This window comes from Pan troglodytes, chromosome 7, assembly GCF_028858775.2.
Source record: "Pan troglodytes isolate AG18354 chromosome 7, NHGRI_mPanTro3-v2.0_pri, whole genome shotgun sequence".
NCBI lineage: Eukaryota > Metazoa > Chordata > Mammalia > Primates > Hominidae > Pan > Pan troglodytes.
Genome location: NC_072405.2, coordinates 146,457,687 through 146,483,057, shown reverse-complemented (window position 1 = coordinate 146,483,057; position 25,371 = coordinate 146,457,687). Strand labels below are relative to the sequence as shown.

The 25,371-nt window shown below is 38.8% G+C and overlaps 1 long non-coding RNA gene across 4 annotated transcripts in view; it reads right to left on the bottom strand.

Moving 5' to 3' along the window:
- Positions 1 to 25,371, bottom strand: part of LOC134810925 (uncharacterized) — a 262,210-nt gene that overhangs the window by 89,028 nt on the left and 147,811 nt on the right. For all 4 annotated transcript variants that reach the window (XR_010159686.1, XR_010159688.1, XR_010159689.1 and 1 more), the window contains one exon: positions 16,910 to 17,023. This is a non-coding gene — a long non-coding RNA (uncharacterized LOC134810925). The remainder of the gene's footprint in view (positions 1 to 16,909; positions 17,024 to 25,371) is intronic.

The window sequence follows — 25,371 nt, the reverse complement described above, 5'->3', positions numbered from 1 at the left end:
GATTCCTTTTCTTGAGAAATTTCAAGTCTATTGGGATACATCAACAGATGCTATGAGAGACAGGAAGGTGAAGAAATGGATGTCTTTAGAAAATCAACATGCATGTATTAAATGTTGGCCATGTAAAGTCTGTGTTATTTACCATTATTTGTAAAAGATTAGAAGATAAAGCTTAGTAATTTTTCAAAATGCAGATATACTTATGGATTTTCAAATGAAGGTAATATTAATAAATGGATATGTTGCTTTCACTTGTCATTTAATATTTTCATTGAGCACCTAGTATATTCTAGGCATTGTAGTAGACAATATGGATTTAATGATAATTAAAACATGGTCTGGCCTGGCGCTGTGGCTCACGCCTGTAATCCCAGCACTTTGGGAGGCCGAGGCAGGTGGATCATCTGAGGTCAGGAGTTCGAGACCAGCCTGGCCAACATGGTGAAACCCCATCTGTATTAAAATACAAAAAATTAGCAAGGCGTGGTGGCAGGTGCCTGTAGTCCCCGCTACTCGGGAGATTGAGGCAGGAAAATGCCGTGAACCTGTGAGGTGGAGCTTGCAGTGAGCCGAGATCACACCACTGCACTCCAGTCTGAGCAAAAGTGCGAGACTCTGTCTCAAAAAAAAACAAAGAAAACAAAAACACATGGTCTGCAACTAAGTAGTTTATTAGGCAGTGTGATGTATCTGTCAGGCTAAATTATATTGTACCAACAACTTCAGAATAAACAAGATTTATTTTTCAGTCATGCTACTTATATATCATAGTTCAGCCTCACCTCTGTTTCATATAGTCTTCAAAACAGGAGAGGGCTGATGGGAAAATCTCTATGTGAAATATAGCTGCTTCTGTGGCAGAGAGGAGAAAGAGATGAGGACACATGTCACTTCTGCTCACATTTAATTATTCGATGCACAGCCTATGACCATCATAAAACCAACAGGATGGGGAAGAAAAACCACCTTGCAGGAAGATATATCACAGGGAGAGAGCTACGATATTTGGTAAACAATATAATCTACTGCAGTGAGTCAACTAGGGCTACAAACTCTCCCAGTAGAAGTTTTCATGATTCTCAAAAGAAATCATCATGGACATACTTAGTAGTTGATAAAATCCTCAGATTGATTATTTATCCAAGAGCTGTTATGACAGAAAAAAACAAGGACAAACACGAAATTATCATCACCCTCTAGTGCTCAGCACAAAACTAACAGCAATAGCTCATCACGAGTGGAATGGTCCAATGAGAACTGAAAAATTTGTTTTTATGGCCTCATAAATTTAGGTTCTTTTTGTCTACAGATCATGATTCACAGAGAAGAACAATTTGCAATAGGGGGAACAATAAGAGTCTTGCTAAACTTACCATAAAATTAGGCATGTTTTCCCTCAATATATTACTTTTCACACCTTTGAAATTCTATTGCTTCTGCTGCTATTACTGGCACTACCGCCATTAACACCACTACCACCATCACTGCCACCACCATAATGACCATCACCACCACCACCACCATCATTGCCATCACCACTATCACCACCACCATCACAACCATCACCACCACTATCCCATCATTACCACCATCACCACTACCACCATCACAGCCACCACTACCACCATCACAGCCACCACTACCATTACATCACCAAGACCTCCACCATCACAACCATCACCACCACTACCCCATCATTATCACCATCACCACTACCACCATCACAGTCACCACTACCATTACATCAACAAGACCTCCACCATCACAACCATCACCACCACTATCCCATCACCACTACCACCATCACAGTCACCACTAGCATTACATCACCACCATCACAACCATCACCACCACTATCCCATCACCACTACCACCATCACAGTCACCACTAGCATTACATCACCACCATCACAACCATCACCACCACTATCCCATCATTATCACCATCACCACTACCACCATCACAGTCACCACTACCATTACATCACCAAGACCTCCACCATCACAACCATCACCACCACTATCCCATCACCACTACCACCATCACAGCCACCACTACCATTACATCACCACCATCACAACCATCACTACCACCCTCAACATCATTACCAAAACCATCACCATTACCACCACCATTATCACCTTCGCCAGCACTATTACTATCAACATTACAACCATTTCACTGCCACCTTCTACTGAAGACTCTTTTGTGCCTTATATGCATTTTTAAATTTAGTTTAATGTACAATGATCTTATGAAGTAGATACCATGGCTATCCCTATTTTATAACTAAGGCAAGTGAGGCTTAGTGAATTGTTTTAAATGTTCCAGGTTTTCACAGCTAATAAGTAATAGACTCTGAAATTCAAATCCTGGAATTTTAATGTCAAAACTTAAGAACTTAAGCAATATACAAATTATCTCTAAGTGGTGTTAATTTAGTTAGGAAGTACATAACTTGTCTTTCTCCATGACAGCAAAAACAGCAACAGTAACAACAAAACAGTGTTCCACTTGTTTCACTGTTATTGACTGGTAGTAGAAAATCACAGGGTTTGGTACCAGAAGATGTCTTTTCTAGTTTCACTGCCAATTGACTGTGTGACCTTATAGAAATCTGTTAACTTCTCTGAGGTATAGCTGTAAAATTGAGAAAATAATCTTAGATTGCTTTACCCAGTACTGGTAAGAAGGATCAAAAAATACATGTGAAATCTCAATGTGAACTATCATTCTTATAGAGCATAAATTACTATGATTTCTGCTTAATTTTTCTCTCTCTGGAAAGCTAGTCTCTCTCTCCGTCACATAATCTTAGATTCTTGTCTCTAGTCCATCTCTGGAGGGATACTTACAATATTTACTACAAATGATTATCATAAATATTTGAACTTACTAGCTTTTCAATAGCAGAACAATTACCATTTTTCATCTTGATGTCTAGCAAAAGAGGCTACATACTATTGGACAAGGTCCTCAGAGGGAGCAGGACATCAGGAAGTTTCCCAAATGCTCCCAATTCAATTGAAGGGCAGGTGATGAGGGAGAAGTAAAAGCTCCTATTCACCCCAAAGAACCATTTCTTAAAGGAGGTTCTCTGACTCATGAGGTTCCAACAACTCTTTAATTATTCTGGACACAAAATGACTATCCCTTTATTTCATCCAGAAAGAAAATGAAGGAGATATTCTGCATCTCCACAGGTCAGCTTCTTATCTGGCTTATCTTTTATGGACAGAATTGACAAGGTCCTACATGGAAGAGAAGACCTCAGGGGACACCCTGCCTTGGAGTGTATTTATGAATGATTGACTTCTTGGAAGGACACTTTGAGCTTATTCTGCACAGCTGATGTGCTGTTCACAACCTCCTGAGTCATTCTGGACCTACCTGTAGAACTTTACTGAATATAAACCGCCATAGACATTAAAGAAGAATATATACAATTCCACAGAACTCGCTCCCACTCCCTTGACATAAGATTCACCAACTACAGAATCTTTGCAAAAGTAGACATGACTTCTTTCTCTGGATAAGGCTTCATTTTTATTATTTTAAATGCAATTAAGAGTGAGTTATGGGATGCTAAGATATAGGAAGCTGTCAAAAGGCTTTTACTGTTCCTTTTATATATGCATAGTTCTATTAAGCAGTACTCAGCTATTTCCTGCATTTATTTTATTACTTTGGCAAGGAGGAAATTATTTCAAACATGGGTAGAATCCTGCATCCTCACATGGTCTAACCTACTTTTTAAAATGGGTGAATACTTAAGAGTTTGCCTATAATTCTCAGCCCAAATCCAAGGATTCAAACACACAAAGGCTTCCAAAAAGTAAAATGTTCTAATTTCTTTATTTTCCCATATGGAGCAGAAATTGTGTGCCACAAAACCTCCATTCATAACTTTTGAGCTTATTTGAATACTAAGATACATATTTCACTATATTCTCTAATTAAACTGAACAAATTTTTTCTGAAATAGAGAGGGTTTTCATTGGCATGTTGCAAACTTTACCTGTTATCTTCCCTTATTGCAAAGTGTATAATTTGTCTTCTCAGCAATGGCACATATATCTTAATGTGACTTATGTTAGAAAAATAGCCCATCATCCGAGAATATTAATTGCTCTTGTTTTCTCCAAAAGGAGAGGAAAAAAGTGGTATTCACTGCAAGAGCAGATTCATCTTCAGGTTTTAAAGGGAACTTAATGCAATGTTTCCCATAATATCCTTCCAATAAATGTTAGGCCCTAGAATCCTTCCAAGTTGCCAGTTCTGTTTCTCCATTATTCATTTACAAAAAACCCTTCTCTGTAGACAGTCAGATTATCTCCATTTTCTAGATTGTCTCCATTAAGTACTTATTTTTGTCTGAATTTCTACCTTTGAAAGAGTTATAACATGTTATTTTTGAGTTCATATTCAAAGTATTGCTGTATGTCTTACACTAAGGGACATCATTGTAGCTTTAGAAATTATATTTTAATTTATTTAAAGTGATAGGAAATATTTTCTCACGGCTGGGTTGAAAAAAAGTCAGTGTGTGCAGAGTGCAATGCCAATAATACAGTGGCAGGCACATATGTGAATAAAGCATTGGCTGATTTTATTGTTCTTACTGGTGCTTCCTCTCCCATTGCCATAGGACTAAACCATTCCAAAAGTATCTCAAAATTCTGCAACAAAGTTTTCCCTGATCCCCATACTTTAATATTTTTTATATCTATGGTTTTTCACGATACTCTCTTCCTGACCACCTCTTGTTTAATATGTGACTGTTAACAATTGTTGCTTTTGCAAATGTATAATCCCTAGAAATAGACTGTAAGCTTCCTGAGAGTGGGTCTAATTCCTTAAGCAGTTTAATGTGACCTAAGTTACCTGGACATTGCTTGACACTAAATAGGGACTTACTGACCAAGTAGGTCCTTAAAATGATTATTGAATATATATTTTAAGAATAAGATACCAGATGATGAAAAATATTTATACAAAACAAGAGCCCATAAGCCCCTTGTAAGCAGTATGTCAGTTATCTCCCCAGGCTGTTGGGAACATAGAGGAATAAAGTCATAGAGATGGTGAGGTCTTAAGAAACACAGAGTTGATTGTAAAGCAGGAAGTGTCTACATTGTCACATTTACTATATTTGTTTTTCACGTCCTTCCATCAATGGCTTAGATTTCTAACACTCTGGAGAGAATGACATTTTGGATGTCACTGGGTCACCATTACAGCACAATTCAGGTTTCATCTGGTGCAAGGAGAAGGGGGTTGGCTCTCATAAACTTTGGCAGTAGGAGATAGGCATTTTCTCCCACCAAGATTACACACAATGTAAGAAACGCTAGTTTTCAAAAGCAAACCAAGGTGATACTAGAAGAATATTGAATATTGGAAAATCAAAGATGATAAACATTTATTAAACCTCAGTTTGCTTAATAAATGGAATGTAGAAGATACTTAACGATAAATACGTCACTAAGAATTCTTTGCAGGCATTTAAACCCAGAACTTGAAGCATATCACTTCCAGATTTATGAGTGTGCCTATGTATCTGTAAATAAGGTATCACTAAACTACACTTGACACTGAGAACAAATTATGTTATATTCTAATTAACTCAATTATAGCCAGGTCAAGTTCACACTATTCATAGTCAAACACCATGGCTCTCAAAGTATTTCTAAGCATCTCACAAAGTTCTCATGAATCTATTCTTTCCCATGCTTTATATTCTTTAGTGAATCAAAAACATATACACACCATTCCCTGTTGATTCTCAATAACACTGGTATTGTCATTTTCTGAGGATCTGCCAAGTCTAGGGTTTGCTATTTCTACCCCAATTGTTTTCCTGAGTAAACTCTCATCTAAGCCAGGGTTGAAATTGCTGAACTCAAAGCTGGAATTGTGTCTATTCAACTACCCATATCAATCTAAGACCTCCCATTACTTCACAGCTGATAATTTAGACCACAGATGTGTTCACACCTCAAGTGTCACAACAAATAAATGAAACACTGCAAGGAAAAGGAAAGCTCCCATTCCTCTGAGCCAAATTCTTTTCAACTGGTTCCATAGCATGCTTGCTTACTTTTCAAGCTATCACTAAGTTTAGGTATATATCTTCAATAGAACATCTTTGTCTTGGAACGTTGCAAAGAGCTATTTGATTACCTTTTAATGCCTATATGAAGAAGTGAGTACTTGTGCAAAAATATTTGCTGGTATTCCATAGCTCTAGATGATGAGGTAATAGTTCAAAGTTTATTATCTCACCCTCATTATCCTTTTTGAAATTGCAGTCTGCCTCCATGCCCTTTATGCTATTCTAATTTTTCTTTTTCACATCATTTATCACCATCTAGCAAGTAATACATCTAATGTTAAATATATTATTTGTTTTCTGTCTTTCTTTGCTAGAAAATAAGCAGCATGAGAGCAAGAATTCCTTTTATTTCTTGGCATATTTCGAGGGCCAGAATTGCACATTCCAATACTAAGTTCTTAATATACATGTGTTGAAAGAATAAAAAAGTGGATTTGTTTAATTTACATATTAGTCTTTATTTATCCTCAGGGACAATCATCAGCTTCTTTAGTTTCTAGCTTGGAAAAGACTCAGGCATCAGCCTCACTTTGTCCCTGGCACTGGTTTTCTCCTCCAGATCTCTGGTGTCTCTTGGAAATCTGAACACTTTAGCACTCCTTAGACTAAACTGTTTCTCAGGATTTTCCATTCACTCGAAGTCTGCCAGGTAGACTCAGTATGTCTTAATCCCAGTTGTGGAAACGAGTTGAGTTTTCTGTTACTTTCCGTTACATTCTGCCCATTCCCCAAAAAAGTTCCATCACTCCTACCTAAAATAAAAATAGGCATGTGGAAAGGAGAAGAATAGCCTACCTGCACTGCACATGCCAAATACACAGAAAGCTTTGCTATAAGCATTTTCTTTTATAGAGAAAGACAATGATAACGAGAACATTGGAAGACTTGCTTCAGAGAGCCAATGCATCAATGTTTGAGGAGGAATTGTTATATCTTCCCCAACTCCCCACGTTGGTCTATAATCAAGCAATTTCCATCCTTATAGACCTATTGCAAAGAATGTGAATGTCTGTCTCATAGGGAAGGCCCTTTTGGGCTTGAGAAAAACAGATGAGCATTTGGGCTGACTATAGAACAAAGAGTGTTAGAAAATGGTTATGTCATCTGGTGGAGCTGCTGTGTGGTGTATGTGGAATCACATAATGAGAGACAAGGCAAGAAAGATGAGCAGGGGTAAGCAGGACTGGGCAATAAAATAGGAGGAGATCCTGAAGGTGTGGCATCCCAGAACCCAAGTAGAAAAAATATTTCAAATAGAAGGAGATCTGCAATGTCAAATGCTGCTGAGATACCTGATCATCAGAGGATGGATAAGCAGGGAATTCATAGCATTGAGGTCTTTAGAGATCATGCCAAGAGCAGAAACAAAGAAACTATGATATAAAAGCCTGAATGCGAACAGTTAAAAAAAAAAGGACAGAAGGTATAGAGTAATCAAATATTTAGGACATTTTCCGTAGCTTTGTTATAAAAGAAAACTTGAAATTAGTAGAGAAGGGAATTAGCTAGGTTTATTTTGTAAAAGACAAAACTATCACAGATTTTTGTAGGCAAGCAGAATTGATCCAGAATAAAAAAAAAGTATTATTTTAGAAGAGGGGATTTTATATATATATATATGTGTGTGTGTGTGTGTGTGTATATACACACATATATATGTATATATGTACATGCACACATATGTATATATGTACATGCACACATATATGTATATATGTATATATACACATATATGTATATGCATGTATATATATGTGTATATATACACACACACACAGTGTTTGTTTGAGTAGGAAAAGTCAACAATGTAGGAAAAGTTCAACCTTGTAACAGGAGTGAGAGCAGAGTATATAGGTACAAGCTAGACGCTTGGTAGCGAAAAGATAGAATCATTATTTTTAGATGGCTCCAATTTTCTCCATGAAGTAAAAGGCAAGGTGATCTCTAAAAGTGAGAAGGGGGTGGGCTTAGTGGCAGCTTGAAGATGGAGGAAGCTGACGAATAGCCATTTGGGATTGCATATTTAGGATACATTTTAAAGGTCACCTGAATAAGTAGTTCCCAAACTTAGCCAATCATCCACATCACCTGGATGGTGTCCACAAACATACTTGGTCCCAACTCATACTTAGAGAACAATACTTATGCAAAATAGATCCAAAAAATATTCACTTAAAAAAATAAAGGAAAGGTCTTTTCAGGAGATTCCGATGACCTGCCAGATTTGGAGACAGCCATTATTGTTATGTTGCAGCCCCACCTATGGAATATCTAAAGAAGCACCCTTATCGTGAAAAGAAACAAGTTCATCATATTTACAAAATACAGGAAATGACAGCCCCATATTCTCAGCTCTGAAAGGCTCATGTTTGCAGATCATCACGGTGCTCAGTTCCACTTCACAATGTTGTCAATTATATATCTACTTTTTCAAAGCTTAGAGACTGCTTTACTTGAGTATCTTTAATGTTAGCACAGAGACTGGCACATAGAAAACACCTGATACAAAGCGTATTTGTTAGGGAACCTCTACTGCTAAAACGGAAAACCTCAAATTTGCAGTAATTTGCCATAAGTACAAGGTATGTCTCGCTTAAATAATGTCCAGTCATTGGATGAGTAGATGAAGGAATTCCTTCCAATCCAATCAATTATGGAAGTAGATAACAAAGACTTTCCCATCTTCATTGACCACATGGCTTCCATGGACACTCTGGGAATCTAGTAGTCAGGTTGGGAGAGACAGTATGAGAAGAATGCCACAGAAAGTGGTTTAGCCTGGAAGTGGCTCATATGACTTTTTCCTACCTTCTCTTGGTCATAGGACCTTCTCAGTAATAGGACCCCACCTAGATATAAACTGGTGCAGAACTTGTATATCCTGGCTGGGTATCTGCTGCCAGCAAAAATTATGAGACTATGGAAGTGGAACATAAACCATTGGTGGCATTTTTGACCAACTCTGTCAAAAAAAATTGTAAAGAAGATATTTTTGAAGCTTTCTCAGAGTCCTTTTGCAACTATTACTAATTCTTAATAATTTTCATGAGCATAACAATCTTATATATTTTATAGTGTTCATGCATTATTCAACATGTACTCTGCACAAAGATACACACACATATGCCCTTGTAGAGTCATATGGGGGTTGCATTATGAATACTAATTTTAAGAAGCTCATAATACATAGAGCAAGGGAACATATGGATAAACCATTATGATAAAGCCTGGTATGTTCTGCGATGCTGACTGTATGAGCAGTCACAGAAAGTGCATCTTCAAGTCAGTGGCATTAAGGCAAGCTTTCCAGGAGAGGTGTTTCAGCTGATCTTGAAAGGAAACCGGGAATAAGATGTTGGAGAAGAGAGGGGAAGTACCCCAGATACTGTGGCAGAGGAGCTATTGTAGTTTTGTACGGCTGGAGTGAAGAGTTCATGGGGAAACAATGGGAGATATGCTTGGAACGCAGGCATGGAGACCATCACAGAGGGACTTGTGACTGTCTCTTAGGTCTTTATGCTTGCATATTTTAGCATATGCTATTTTTTATGTTTTTTTTTTCTTGTTTAAGTTCCGGGATACATGTGCAGCATATGCAGGTTTGTTACATAGGTATATATGTGCCGTGGTGGTTTGCTGCACCTCTCAACTTGTCATCTAGGTATTAAGCCCTCCATACATTAGGTATTTGTCCTAATGCTATTCCTCCCCTTCCCCCGACCCCGCAACAGGCCCCGGTATGCGATGTTCTCCTCCCTGTGTCCATGTGTTCTCATTGTTCAACTCCCACTTATGAGTCGAATATGTGGTACTTGGTTTTCTGTTCCTGTGTTAGTTTGCTGAGAATGACGGCTTCTGTTTCTTCTACTTAACATTAATTGCCCACTTTTTACCTGAATTTACATGTTGTTGTTTTTTTGACACTTAGATTTCTTATGACAGCTTCTCAATTTAGGTGTTCTTCAGGTTTCTGCTAAAGATGACTTTTCCTTAAGATGCTTTTCTGGATCCTATTCTTCTTTCAATTGGTATTATATTTTCCTGTTGTTTTTTTCATAGTGATTATCACAAGGACTATTTTAAAAATAATATGTGTTTTTATCATGTATGTGTTCCTTGCTGGGTTGCATTATTTATGAGACTGAGAGCTGATCTGTAGTTGTCACAGTCGTATACCTCTCACTAGCACAGAGCCTAGCAGAGAGGAGGTGACATGAAGAAAGAAAGAAAGAAAGAAAGAAGAAAGAAAGAAAGAAAGTAAGAAAGAAAAGAAAAGAAAAGAGGAAATTGGGTGCTCTCACATACCAGACATTGTGCTAAATGTTTTAAGGTTATTTTATCTCATCCTAACTTCCGTGATTGATACTATCAACACCCTCAATTATACAGACGAAAAAACTGAGGCCAAAAAAGTTAAATGAATTGCTCAAGGCCGTATACCTGGTAACAATATTATTCATTTTCATTGTTATTTTAAAATTCCATTATCTCAACTACTGTAAAGCACAGTAAAGACTACTGTGACATTAAGCAAGCTCTGTGCGCTTCATGTGTTTCACTTATAAAATGAAGGGGTGATTTCTATAATCTCCATTTGAAAATAGATTTATGTCTGAGGACACAAAAACAGGTGGGCTCAGAAGGGTTAGATGTTTTACCCAATGTTATTGAGCTGGTATAGATCAATGACAGGAATCCTAAACCCCTGATCCTCATAAAACACATTTCAGGGCCAGGCGCAACGGCTTTCTCCTGTAATCCCAGCACTTTGGGAGGCTAAGGCTGGTAAACCTAAGGTCAAGGGTTAAAGGCCAGCCTGGGCAACATGGTGAGACCCCATCTCTACTAAAAATACAACAATTTACACGGTGTGGTGATGGGTGTCTGTAATCACAGCTACTCAGGAGGCTGAGGCAGGAGAATTGCTTGAACCCAGGAGGCGGAGGTTGCAGTCAGCTGAGATCCTGCCATTGCACTCCAGCTCGACTCTGTCTAAAAAAAATAAAAATAAAAAAAAAATAAAATTCAGGAAGCCTTTCTGGGTGACTTCCAAATGGGTCCAAAATACAAAAGACATAGTTCATGTAGTTCTAGGATTACCAGAATCGTGAATACAATGAAGCAATCCAAGGAATTTTCCATTTCATTCAATTCATCAACATTTAATGAATTCCCAGTATTATGGATCTCCCATGCATTAGGCATTTCATACTGGCTCTCAAAGCACTGACTCACACTTTAAAAATAAATTCCCATCATTTAGCTCATTCTCAGGATGGGTTTTCTCATAAAAAGTTTTCTGATCAGCTTCTGCTCAGTTCTTAGCTTGCCAGGTGCACGACAAATGGCAATGTGGTGACGTGGACTGCTGTATTCTTGTTAGTACCAACAGGGAGACACAAAAAGACCCTTCATTTACGCGTGTGTCTGACTTTTAAACTGGTCTTGAAAACTGTCAGTTCAGATCTTTGTTCTGTCTTAACATGAAGAGTCACAGTTTCTGGCTGCTTATCCATAAAATACCACTTGATTTTTATATATGTTGTGATTATAAGGATTTTCATAGGTGCACAATTACAAATAAGCAAGAGAATTCTATTACACACACACTTCATACCTTACACTTAGAAAATTCTGAAATAAGTTTTTTTTGTGAATTTCTATAGGCCTGATGAAATGCCTTTGTATTCATGAACTACACATTGGAAACAATACAGATAGCACTGGGCTTGTATGAAGGAAAGCTGCATTAAAATTCTAGCTCCCATATCTGCTGGATATGTGTCCTTAATCAAGTTATTTTATATCTCTAAAATTTGGTTTCCTTAACTGAAAATGAGTATGTTGAGAGAATTCAATCATATTTCAGAAGAAGATCACGGAGAATGGCTAGTACAAAGTAGCCATTAATAAATACAAGTTGAATTTGAATCTCAGGTTTATCTCTCCATACCCCCTTTCCATTTACATACACTTTCATTTTTAAGGCAATGCTCCACATCATTTTGCTGAATATATCCTATGTGTCAAACAAAACACTGACCCAGAATAACTGACTTGAAACAATAATCGGCTATTTTCAATATAAGCTCTGAGCTGGGCTGAAGGACAAATGTCCTTGTTCAAATATCACTGGTGCTCCTTGCCTTGGTTAAACTCCTCAGGCCTCAGCTTCCTCAACTATTAAAATAGCATGGGTATACTAATGCCCTTCTATAAAATTACCGGGAGCATCAACTGTAATAAAATATAAGCTAGTTCTCAGAAAATCCATAGACATTTTACAAATAATGCTATTTTTGGTCTGTTTTTATTAATTTTATAAGCCATTCACATTCAGGGCAGAAATTGTGAAATCTCATGATATCAGTATAGCCAAATATGGAGCATAACAGGGAATACTCACTATCCCTTAGATACAGCATGAAGACAATGTATGAAGAGACCATACTCTTTTTGGTCAGGGCAGCCATTAATTATTCATAATTAAAAAAATACTGATGTTTATATTGTGCTGCTATTATGACATGATACACGGTAAAATATAGATCATATATTTTTGTTTGTTTTAGTACAATTTTGACAATTTTTTTTTCGTGACAGTCTCGCTCTGTCGCCCAGGCTGGAGTGCAGTGGAGGGATCTCCGCACACTGAACGTCTGCCTCCCAGGTTCAAGCAATTATCCTGCCTCAGCCTCCTGAGTAGCTGGGACTACAGGTGCGTGCCACCAGGTCCAGCTAATTTTTGTATTTTTAGTAGAGATGGGGTTTCACCATGTTGACCAGGATGGTTTCCATCTCTTGACCTCATGATCCACCCGCCTCAGCCTCTCAAAGTGCTGGGATTACAGGCATGAGCCACCACGCCCGGCTGACAATTTTTTATCCTTTGGAAAGTTGAACAAGGAGAGCTGTGTATTCGTAACGTAAATCTTTACTGATTTCTTAAAGCTCTGTTTACGAGGATGACCATAATTCCACTGGTGTTCATGCTTCTATGATCACCATTTGACATAAGCAGACAGAAAATAAAAAAGCCAGCATAGTAAGAAAGAAACATCCTTCCAGGGGTCTCCCATATGCTGAACTGGCACTGCTATTTACCATAATCTTCTGAAAGTTCATGAAAATCCTTAAACCTACATATTATCATTGCAGCTTTAAGAATCAGAAAACTTGACCCAAAGAAGCCATAATATACCACAAATCAAAGAAGTAGTAAGATGCAGAAGTAACTCAATTGACTCCAAACTGTTGGAATCCAAACTCCATTTCCTTTTGCTACACTAGACTGCCTTCATGTGATGCTGACTGTAGATTAACCACACACATGTACAGCAGGTCACTGTAAAGGCCCAGCCTTGATCTGCCCAATCCTATTATTCAAGAATCAGACTGGAGTTGAAAAATATTTATTTTCTCACAACAAATTGTAATGATTAGCTCAATGTGTAATCTAAGAGGCTGAGCATACACTAAGCAACAAATCTAATACTCTCATAATTTCTTCACTTTCACAAGCTACCCTTAGAAATCAGCACTATCTTAAACTACCAGGACAAGGCAAATACAAAATAGGACCTGACATTTCAGCAGTTTTATAGACAGGAGAGTCTAGATTATCAAAATCAAGTCCACATATAATTATACCACATACAAAATAAAATGTAGCTCCAGATAACCCCAAATCACTTTTGTTACTGTGTGTTTTTCTTTAAATAATACTTCTATGACCATAGGCTTATTCTCTTATATAAAATATGGCATTATCATATTGTTGCCTGAGAAAAAGACACACACACACATTCACAGACACTTAATAATGAATCAGAACCAAGAGTGATTATTTGCTTTTCACTTTTTCCTCTCAAAGCATATAAATGAGTCTAGACATGACCAAGTAAAGAAGATGTACTATCTTGAGTTCATGAGATCTTGAGCTGCTTGCTCAAATTAATAGAAGAGAAACACAGCAAAATAGGATTTTAAAAGCTTATTTATGCAAAAAAGTACTTCTCATGGTTTAACAATTTTAGCAGAGCATACATGAAGAGAACTCTGCTGAGATCCCTAGAAAAGAATGTCACCTATTCCTGACCCTCAGGTGGTCTTCATGGGTGGGCAAAGTAAATAGCACCCATGTGGCATCATTGATAGGGCACAGGAGAGTTTCCAGAAAACAACTGCATAACTCCTAAAGATCCACTTCTTCTGTTTCTACGGCTGTTTAAATATAGCATTGACTTTCAATGCATGACATTATATAACTATTTGAAATGAGTATAAGCTCTTGGAAGCCCTTTACATCTGGGTATGAATTTATACTCTGCACTGGGGAGCTGCAGGAGCCTGTCTCTTCCTGCACAAACTGTGAAATACTCCCCTATCTGCCTCACATAGTTGTCACGTACATTTAGTGAACCAATTATCTGGTCTATATTCTGCTTTATTTATCCAGCACCACTCCTCCTCTACCCAAAAACATCCCTTCCCCTCATGTCAGTCTGCATCTGAGAAATGCTCTTTCTTCCATCCCAGCCTTAGATTTATCTGGAAGCTTCCAGATTCTTTTGGAGTGCTTGATTATGATTAATTGACCCAAGATGGTATCCCAACTTTTTTTTTTTTAACTGGAACTGAGAAAATTTACTACGTTTTGGTTCTGTTCCCCTCTGGCAGCAAATCTCTAAGATGTCAGTAAGATGCTACTAACAGCAAAGTTCATGGTCATTCAAAATTTGTGTCCCATTCATTGAAAACATTATTAAAACAGTTGACCATAGTCCCTTTTTCCACTTGCTGATCTCACATTCTACTTTCAATTAACTTCCATTAGGTTTTTCCCTCTACCTCTCTACTAAATATGTTCTTACCAAGGACATAATTCCCTCCATTTTGCCAAATTCAATGGTTGCTTTTCTGTTCTTTTATTTAATGGCATTACAGCCACATTAAATATAATAAATACCCCCTCTGCCTCAAAACACTTTTGTTGTTGTTATTGACTTCCAGTACACCACCCTATCCTTTTTACACACCAGATTCTTGGTGACTTTTTCTCAGCATCTTCTCTGGTTCTTTCTCCATTAAAGCCCTAACTATAAGAATACCAGCATAGGACCAAGATTGATCTAGCCCCCTTTCCTCTCTCTCAGAATACTCTCCTTAGCTAACCTTACGAGCCCTTGGGCTTTAAATGACATTGGCATGCTTATTTTCCTAACCCAGAGCTTCCAGCTCTGACCTCTCTCTAGAAGTCCAGATTTATGTGCACAACTGCCCGTAAGTCATCTCTATGTAGATGTCTAATGGATATCTCAAGGATCTGAATATCACTTTTGATTACCCTTTCTACTCTTTGATTTCCCTTCTCTACTCTTGTTACCTAAGTAATACCAAATCACCCAAGCCAAAACATGGAGAAATTATCTTTGATTTGGTTTCACAAGTCCCCCTTCTTTTCTGCCTTCACTGACTGTTTCCCGAGTGCCTTCTAAATATAGTCCCATATAAGGCCCACAGTTCATACCTTCCATTTCTTATCCTTGAGGGCAAAGACCATCAAAAGGAATCCCTCCTGCAGACTTGAGTTTAACTCAAATACAGACCAATGATTTTTCTAATGCCTTGTCCTACAGACTTGAACTTAACTTGGATAGAAGCCAGCTATTTCTCTAACACCTGGTCCTATAGGTGCAAACAGGGCCACACAGGACTTTCTACGTGCTGTCATTTTGGGTGGTGTCTGATCACAAGTCAGCCTGAAGTAGTTGCGACTGATGTTTCTTAACTCGCTATCTACAAGACATGATTGCTGTCTCTCTCTGGGACTCTGGACTCTGTGATCCTCAAGGATGCTCTCATTATTGGGTTGTTCTTCTCTGTAAAAGAAAGAACAAAAGCTGAGCCATTTCCTAATTTTATACTGAACAGACCTTTTCTGTTTGCCTACACTTATTCTAAGTATTCTACGTGTGTAAACTTTTTAATATTCACAACAAACCTTTAAGGTAGGAATTGTAATGCAGCTAAAAGCTACATGACAAACTGTAAGAGACGTGCTCATCTTTCACTCTGTGAGTTTGGGCTTGTGGTTGCATTGCATTCTGCTCTACACTAAGGGCCTAATTGGCACAGAGCCTGGCACACTTTAGTGCTAATACCTAACATGTCAATTAACATGCTCAGTGTGATGGAGACAGGCAGGTGAATCTACTCTAAAGATCACGGTTATAGGCTAATTGTGCCCCTCTCAAGATTTATATGTTGAAGTCTAACCCCTAGTACCTGAGAATGTGACTGCATTTGGAGACAGGATTTTTAGATAGGTAATGAAGTTAAAATGAGGTCATAGGGTGGGCCCTAATCCAACATGACTAGTGTCCAAATATGAAGAGGAGATTAGGACACAGATATGAAGAGAGGGAAGACCATATGAAGACACAGTGGGGTATAGTAGACACTTGCAAGCCAAAGACTGGGTCCTCAGAAGAAATCAACCCTGCTTACACATTAATCTCAGACTTCCATCCTCCAGAATTGTGAGAAAATAATGTTCTGTTGGGTAAGTCACCCAGTCTGTGCTTGTTATGAAAGCCCAAACAAACTAACAAAGTCACTATGGTGGATGCCATGGGCTCCAGAAATTCATGAGCCACTGTCATGCAGGTGAGTCACCTTCATCCAGACTCAGACATTGAAAAAGCCAGCAGAACAGAGGACACTTAGATGGAAGACAAGAGAGAGTCTATGGCAGAAGAAACACCTCACCCGTTCTACACATATGGCCTTACCTAGACATATGTGTAAGTAACTCGCCATCTAGAAGACATGATTGCTCTCCCTCTCTCTGGGGACTCTGGACTCTGTGATCCTCAAGGATGTTCTCATTATTGGATTGTTCTCCTCTGTAAGAGAAAGAACAAAAGCTGAGCCATTTCCTACTTTTATACTAAATAGACCTTTACTACATAGGAGCACTGGTAATAAACTGGAATAAGCCTAAGCAAGGACCCAAAAGACTGGGCTCTAGGCCTGACAGCTGATAGTCTGTAACAGTGGGGAAGACCATCGATGTGTCTAAAATCCAGTCATTCCACTGGACAATTTATTTAACCATTTGCGCTTTACAGGACAACTCAAGGGGATGACGACTAGCAGGTGACTTTGCTAATTCTGGTATGCTCTGCAAATGTGAGGGGTCACTCTTATTATTTTTACTCCTGTTTTTATTTTACAAAATCTAACCAGTGGCCCAGGACAAAATGCATCCAGCTGCACTGATGAATGCTGCCTGCCTCTGCAATTGCCTTCTTCATTTGTTTCTATTTCAAACACTCTGTGAACAGAGTAATTGAGTTTGAATTGCTTGGGGGATCCTCCCCCTTCATGGTTCCATTCAAGGAGAAGCTCATAGTTGTTAATGATTTATTATTTTCCCTCCTAAGTATATTTGGTACGTGTGCCCAGCACAGTAGCTACATAAGGGGAGCACACATGTGCCATCACTTCCAATACAGACATGAATAAATCCAGGGCAGCCCTTCTGCCTTGATCACTTATGGAAGCAGCTCTTGTATACTCTAAAATGGATTATTTTTTTAATCTCACAGCCCCTCTCGTGGGAGCTGTGTCTAAATTAACTCCGTGTCCTCAAGCACCCTGGCTTCCACCCAACCCTTAATGTTTCCACTGCTCTGAGAAGGTAAGAAGGACTCTCTAAGTTTTCAATTGCAGAGATATTCCTGTGAATTTGAGCCCACCTGTAAATAAAAACAGCTCATATTTCGGATCAGTCATTACATGCTAAGCTGTGTCATAAGCTTTTAACAAGTGTAGCTTTTTTTTAAGACTTAAAACTCAGTAAGGTAAGAATTATTATTGTCTCATTTTATAGGTGCAGTGGTTTTAAAATATGACTGTGAATTCTTAGATATTTCTTCCATGATAAGGTGATGTCTATGCCCTCTTCCCTTATATCTGGGCAGGCTATGACTGCTGGCCAATAGAAAACAATAGAAAAGACACTCTGACTCCAGAAGCTTGGTCATCAAAGGCCATGCAACATTCACGTTCATTACTGGAAATCTCACTTTGGGATCCTAGAACCATCATGTAAGAATTTCTAGCACTCTACCTGTAGAGGCCCTGCCTGCCCTTTGGTCAATAGTTGCATATGAAGCCAGTCTCCCAATCATCACTGCCAAGGTGCCAGACATGAGAGAAGCCTTTCCTGGATACCCTAGACCAGCCACCTACCGACGGAATACCATCAAGTGACATCTGTCAACACTGGGGAGAAAAACAACAGCTCAACCAATCTCTGCCCAGATTCTCACCTGGAAAATTATGAGATATATAAAAATAGATGTTAATTTAAGACATTAAATTTTGGGGGAGTCTCTAGACACACAACAGTAAATTACCCAGATACCAGTTGAAGAAAGTGAGGCAAAAAATAGTGAAGAACTTATCCAAGGTCACAATGATATGTAATGAATTGGAATTAGACTCCAGAGAGTCTGATTCTAGAAACTAACTTCATTTATAGCCTTTTAGTCATAAATCCATAACCATATGATAATGATATTATGAATATAGACTGGAGAAAAAAAGTAGGATCTGACTCAACAAAAGAAGTGAGTTCTTACAGCAAATGCTGTCCAAACAGTAAAGTCGGGACAGTTTCAGCTTTTAAAGATATGGGGTAGTCAAAATATTATAGCTTTAAATTCTTCTCCAACCCCCTATCAATTGTGTAACCCTGATGCAATAAGTGAACTTTTCTATACCTCCACTTCCTCTTTTGTAAAATGTAAAGATAATAACTGAGAGATTCGCATGAGACCAGATCTAGCACATAGTATACATTCAATTTTAAATGTTGAAAAAAATCTTAGAAGATAATTTCCTCCCCCAGGGAAATCCACACACCAAGTATGTATAAAACAGTGGTTGGGACATTTGTCAATGGCTGATCACTGAGGAGGTGCTAGTGGAACCACTCAGTAGAGGTCGGAAATTGTGACAAACATCCAGCAGTGCACAGGCGAGTACCTGTTTCTGCTCCCCACTAGCAAAGAATTATCTATTGCACAATTTCAATATTGCTGCTGTTACTAACACTTTTATAAAGGGATTTTTACATTGTGTAGAAGTTGAAATAGATAATATCTAAGATCCCAGCAAGATTCAATTGCAGGACTCAAAAATGCTATTATTTCAGTTTTCTAACACACTAGGATTCTGACCTTTAACAATTCTATGATCCCAAGATTATAGAAGACCTATAAGTTTTTAAGTGATATGATTCTAAGAAGCCACAATTCTAAATTTCTAAGATTCTATTTATTATTGTAAGGTTTCTTTCAGTATAAGACTACTTTTCTAAGCTTCTATGATGTTAAGATCTTGAGAGGCTTTTTATCTTAGATTGTAAGGTATCTTGAGGTTATGTTTCTAATAAGCTCTATCCCAAGAAACAGGGCTGCTTTTATCCTAAGATAACGAATGCTGCAATTCTAAGATGCTAATGCATCGTAATGTACGTTTCTAGATTTATGTATCCAGAACACGGAAATGTACTGTGTTGAGGTGAGGTGTTAGTCTATATCCCATAGCTTAGATTCCCAAACTGTTTGATCTGGTTTTATAATCGACCAGCAATGTTTGAGGAATAAGATGGGCATTGAAATGCTTCTTTCAGTAAAGGAAAGTTTAGTAGCTATGATAGAATATAGAGTTGCTGGCCCAGTTTTAACTAAGTTCACGTTCTTGGATATAAAGAGGACACTAACATTTATATCCATTACCTTGAAAAAGCATATCTCATGGGATACACTCATAAGGTAACTTTATTTTTTTCTCCTGTTTTCCTTTTACATTTATTCTGCGGTGATGGTTATGTTCTGCCCCTGGATTGCATTTAGGGTAAGTCTTGTACTTTTTCTGGTCATGCATAAGTAAGTAGTATATAGGTAATTAAGAAAGAATTAATTTGTCTAGACGTTCCAATGAAATAATCAAAAGAAATTTTTTTTTTTTTTTCGGTGAGACGGAGTTTCACTCTGTTGCCCAGGCTGGAGTCCAGTGGTGTGATCTCAGCTCACTGCAACCTCTGTCTCCTGGGTTCAAGCAATTCTCCTGCCTTAGCCACCTGAGTAGCTGGACCTACAGACGTGTGCCACTCCCAGCTAATTTTTGTATTTTTAGTAGAGATGGGGTTTCACCATGTTGGCCAGACTGATCTTAAATTCCTGAGCTCAAGTGATCTGCCCGCTTCGGCCTCCAGAAGTGCTGGGATTACAGGCGAAGACTTCAAACTTAATCAATATTGCAGCTACTTCTCTTTCCTGGGTCTGGCTCCCTGAATTCCAAGAGAGGCACATGGTTGGCTTCGTTTTTCTTCCTCTAAATTGCTCTTTTACTATCTCATCCTATCTTCCTAAGCCTGATTCAGACCCCTCCAGGCTAGAGAATAGGAATGGGGGAGAAGGAGGGAGAAAAGAGGTGGAGAATATATTACTTAAGTAGAACTGTTGAGAGAGAACACAGGTTCTCCTTGAGGCTGGCAAGTGTCTAACCCTGCCTCTCAGAAAACATCTGTGAATTTCTGCAGATAATGTTAGCTCATCTGTATGGCTGGACTCTCCCCCTTGCAGTGAGACAGCGCATTTCTAGTTCAGCTGATCATGTAGGGCTCCTCTTTTAGCTTCTTCTTTTTGGTGTGCCTCTGGCATTTTTCAATCAAGTTCACTCACCCTTCTCAAGCAAGAGCTAAGACAACTCTCTTACGTGAGGCCCACATTGGTCCACAAAAGACCACAATGCATCCTTTGTCTTTAGAAATGCTGAGTTCAAGTGAGTCCCAATTCAGCTACTTTCTTCTCCCTTCAAGCTATGGGCTAGCAGGTAATGTCTCAGGTGTGAGTTAGACACAAGTTCACATAGGCTCCTCTTTGAGTGGTCTCTTCAAACCCTCTCTCATCTGAGATGAAAAAGGATGCTCTCCAACCTGTTACCCTGTGCTTGGTGTGCGAAGGGGGTGATAGGGTAATAAGGGACTCACCATAAATGAGTCCTTTAATCCCCAATCTTCTGCTAATCTCTCACATTTTTATTCATCTGCTCCAACATCTTTCATAGTCTAGAGCAGGGGTCAGGGAACTATCGTATTCTAGTCAAGTCCTGCCCACTCCCTATGTTTATAAGTAAAGTTTTATTGCAACAAAGCCACATTCATTAATTCGTACATTGCCTATGACTACTTCAACTCTGCAGCAGCAGAAGTGAACAGGTGCAACAGAGATTATATTGTTCATAAAGTCTATTTACTCTCTGGTCTTCTACAGAAAATGTTTGATGAACTCATTCTGGAGACAAGAGCACAAATCTGGTTCCTGCCACCTTTTGCAGATACAGCAGGTGCTTCTTGCTTCTCTTTTTGGAAGGTATTATATTGAGACCTATATGAAACTGAGACTGAAATAGATTTGCTTTAACCTTCTTTCACTCTGTTGAACATTTGTCAAGTATCTACTGATAAGCCAGGTATCGCACTGGAATATTTACCCAAGTTACCTTGTCTAATCCTTATAAGGTACTGTGAAGAAAGCAACATGTTCTCATTTTACAGAAGAGCATATTTACCCTCAGAGAAGTGTGGTAACTTGCCTGAGGATATATGGATAGTAACCAGCTAATGTAAGAAGAAAACTAGTTCTGACTATGAAGGAAATGCTTTTACACTTGTCTCAATTCTGTCCAGCTGCATTTTCCAGAGACTAGAAACTGTGTTGCAAAGTTCTTCTCACATTACTGGTACTTATTTTCCATCCCAGAGATGTAGGGTGCTGTTATCATCACCATTCCTAGAACATGTGATCTGCTGTCTTTGAAGGTGGTGACTGGAGTGATCTGGGAGCAGTGGAGACACTTCTTTGTTTGAATAGCATGGGAACTGTATATCTAATAACTCCCTTTCAAATTAGGATTGAGATGGATGCTGTCAAAGCCACCATCTGCAAGTGTAAATTCCAGCTTCATTTCAGAACACTTTGTTATGAATTTCCTCCTGGGGAGAGTGTCGTTTTCTGACTTCTGCTTGTGAAAAGTGACATCAAAAGAAGACAAAATAAACCCCTAGGACCTTTCAATTCACTTTTATTGCAAGAAAGAATGTAAAAGTTAGAAAGAGATTTTTGACATAATGTAGAGAATTCCCAACCTTACTTCCGACTGTCCTTTTTTTTCTTTTGAGACGGAGTCTCACACTGTTCCCTGGGCTGGACTGCAGTGGTGCGATCTGCAAGCTCCGCCTCCTGGGTTCACGCCATTCTCCTGCCTCAGCCTCCCGAGTAGCTGGGATTACAGGCGCCTACCACCATGCCCAGCTAATTTTTTGTATTTTTAGTAGAGACAGGGTTTCATCATGTTGGCCAGGTTGGCCTCAGCCTCTCGAGTAGCTGGGATTACAGGTGCCCACCACCAACCACATCCAGCTAATTTTTTGTATTTTTAGTAGAGACAGGGTTTAATCATGTTGGCCAGGCTGGCCTCGAACTCCTGACCTTGTGATTCACCCACTTCAGCATCCCAAAGTGCTGGGATTACAGGCGTGAGCCACCCTGCCCAGCCTCACTGTCCCATTTTTTAGATGAGAACAGTGAGATCTAAAGGAAACAAAAGAAAAATAGTGAACCAACATGCACAGTAATTAACTACTGAGTTAAGAGAAACCAAATTTCAGACTCCAAACATAGTTTTTTCTCTGACTGAAACAAAAGATAACCAAGCCTTTTGCCTTTTTTCATCTAACAAATAATATTCTGTGTTTGCTTATTAGATACCCATGGTTTTTTGACGCTATAAGAGAAAAGGGTTAAAAACAAGTCAAGATTTCAGAAGTTAATAGAATAGGTCAAGTTTATTCAGTGAGAAGATGATCAAGCCACCTTCAGGAAGACCAAATTGATCTAGAGTATATGGGAAGCAGGGAGTATACAAGACAGCAGCGAAATAAAGTCCAAAGAGGACTTGGGAACAACAGAGATATGACAGAGAAATTTGGTGGGGTTGCAAGTAGGAAGATTTGAGTGCAGGGCATAAGCACATTCTACACAGGATTTTGAAAGATCAATCGTATTTAAAATTATGCAAAATCTTCCATTTTTATTATATAAATAAACTAGTAAATTTCCAATTACTTTTTATTTCTCTTGCAGATGTCAGACTAGTGTTTCTTTTAAATACAACATATGCTGAGACATAACAGATGGCTTTTTTTGTTCAAGATAATTTAATATCCATCAGTCCTTTGTCCTTCATTCATCCAATTCATTTGTTGACTCATGCCACATGTATTTCCTGAACACCCAAAATTGTCTCGTACAGAACTCTCACTCATTCCCTCAGGCATCGTTTTCATCCAGAAGCCTCCTAGACCTATATTGGGCAAGCAACATGTTGCAACGTACATGTCTTGTTTGTGTTTTTGTCATGCCGGTCATAGCATGTAGTGCCTGTGGTAACCTTCAGGAAACATGTTTATATGAAACAATAACCGGGGACCCAGGTGACTGACTCAAAAGTTTCATCATTAAGTGAGTCATGATAGATTTGGGAAAGACAGGCAAGTAAAAATATATCACAAAACACTATGGTGAGAAGTCAAAGAAGATGAAAGAACACGCAGAAAGTACATAAAGAGGCCTTGCTGAAAGGCCAATCACATGCTTTCACATTGTGTAGATGAGAACAGAAAGGTCACTCCAGCTGCCAGAGAGAGACACTTTTTCTTGAAGAAAGAACAAAATTAAAATCCTGAACCTCTCATCCTACTTGTTGTCAGGTACACTGCACTGATTACTTACATTTCTTGACTGTAAGAGGCTTTGACAAGCAACAAGTGTGAAACATGCTGGAAGTTGATTATTCTATTGAATAGGCTCTAGATAAGTTGGATAAATGAAAGGCATGCTGCTTGCCTCTGAAATCCAGGCTGAGGAAATAAAGTGGAATTGGCAAATACAACATTTCCAATGAACTCCAGTCACCACCTTCAAAGACAGCAGAGTCAAACCAATGCATCAAGTTCATAGTAGAATCCAAGGCACTCAGTGCATATTAATTGGCAGTGTCACTCCTGAATCCACATTACATACAAATATGTTGAATCTCAATTCCCACTCAACACACATTTATTAAAACCTGGCTCTTCATTTATTTATGCATTCAGCACTTGTTGTACAAATGTTTTCTGTGCCCAGATTATGCTTGAGACTATAGAAACAGGGTCGAGCTTAGCCAACATTGCCCCACCCTGAGGAAGCTCCTCATCTAGTGAATGATCTCACATAAGCATTCACACAAATAATCAGTTTAGATTTTGATAAAAAATACTAAGAAGAAAATGTACAAAGTGTAAAAAGAATGTACAATTAGAGGCCTGGAGGTCAGTGGATTTCTCCCTGAGGAAGGGATGTTTAGGAAAGGACATGAAGGTGAGTTGGAGGAAACCAGGTAATAAGATGGGCTGTCTATTTAGGAGAAACCTCCATCATCTGCCACAGTGCTGGTGACTGTGTGTAGGGAGGGAGAGAAAGAGACTAACAAGACCCGTGATAAGCCATTGTGATGGCTAATATTGAGCGTCAACTTGATTGGATTGAGGTATACAAAGTATTGTTCCTGGGTGTGTCTGTGAGGGTGCTGCCAAAGGAGATTAACATTTGAGTCAGTGGACTGGGAGAGGCAGACCCACCTTCAATCTGGGTTGGCACAGTCTAATCAGTTGCCACAGTGGCTAGGATAAAAGCAGGCAGAATAATTTGGAAGGATTAAACTGGACAAGTCTTCTGGCCTTCATCTTTCTCCCTTGCAGGATGCTTCCCACCCTCGAACATCAGACTCCAAGTTCTTCAGCTTTTGGAATCTTGGGCTTATACCAATGGTTTGCTAGGGGCTGTTGGGCTTTCAGCCACAGACTGAAGGCTGCACTGTCAGTTTCCCTACTTTTGAGGTTTTGAGACTAGGGCTGGCTTCCTTCTTCCTCAGCTTGCAGATGGCCTATTATGGGACATCACCTGGTGACTGTGTGAGTCAATTATCTGTAATAAACTCCCTTTCATGTATACATCTATCCTATTAGTCCTGTCCCTCTAGAGAATACCGGCCAATACGTCCATATCAGTCATACCAATACATCCATGTCAGTCATAATGACCAATACATCCATATCAGTCATAACGCTTTTACA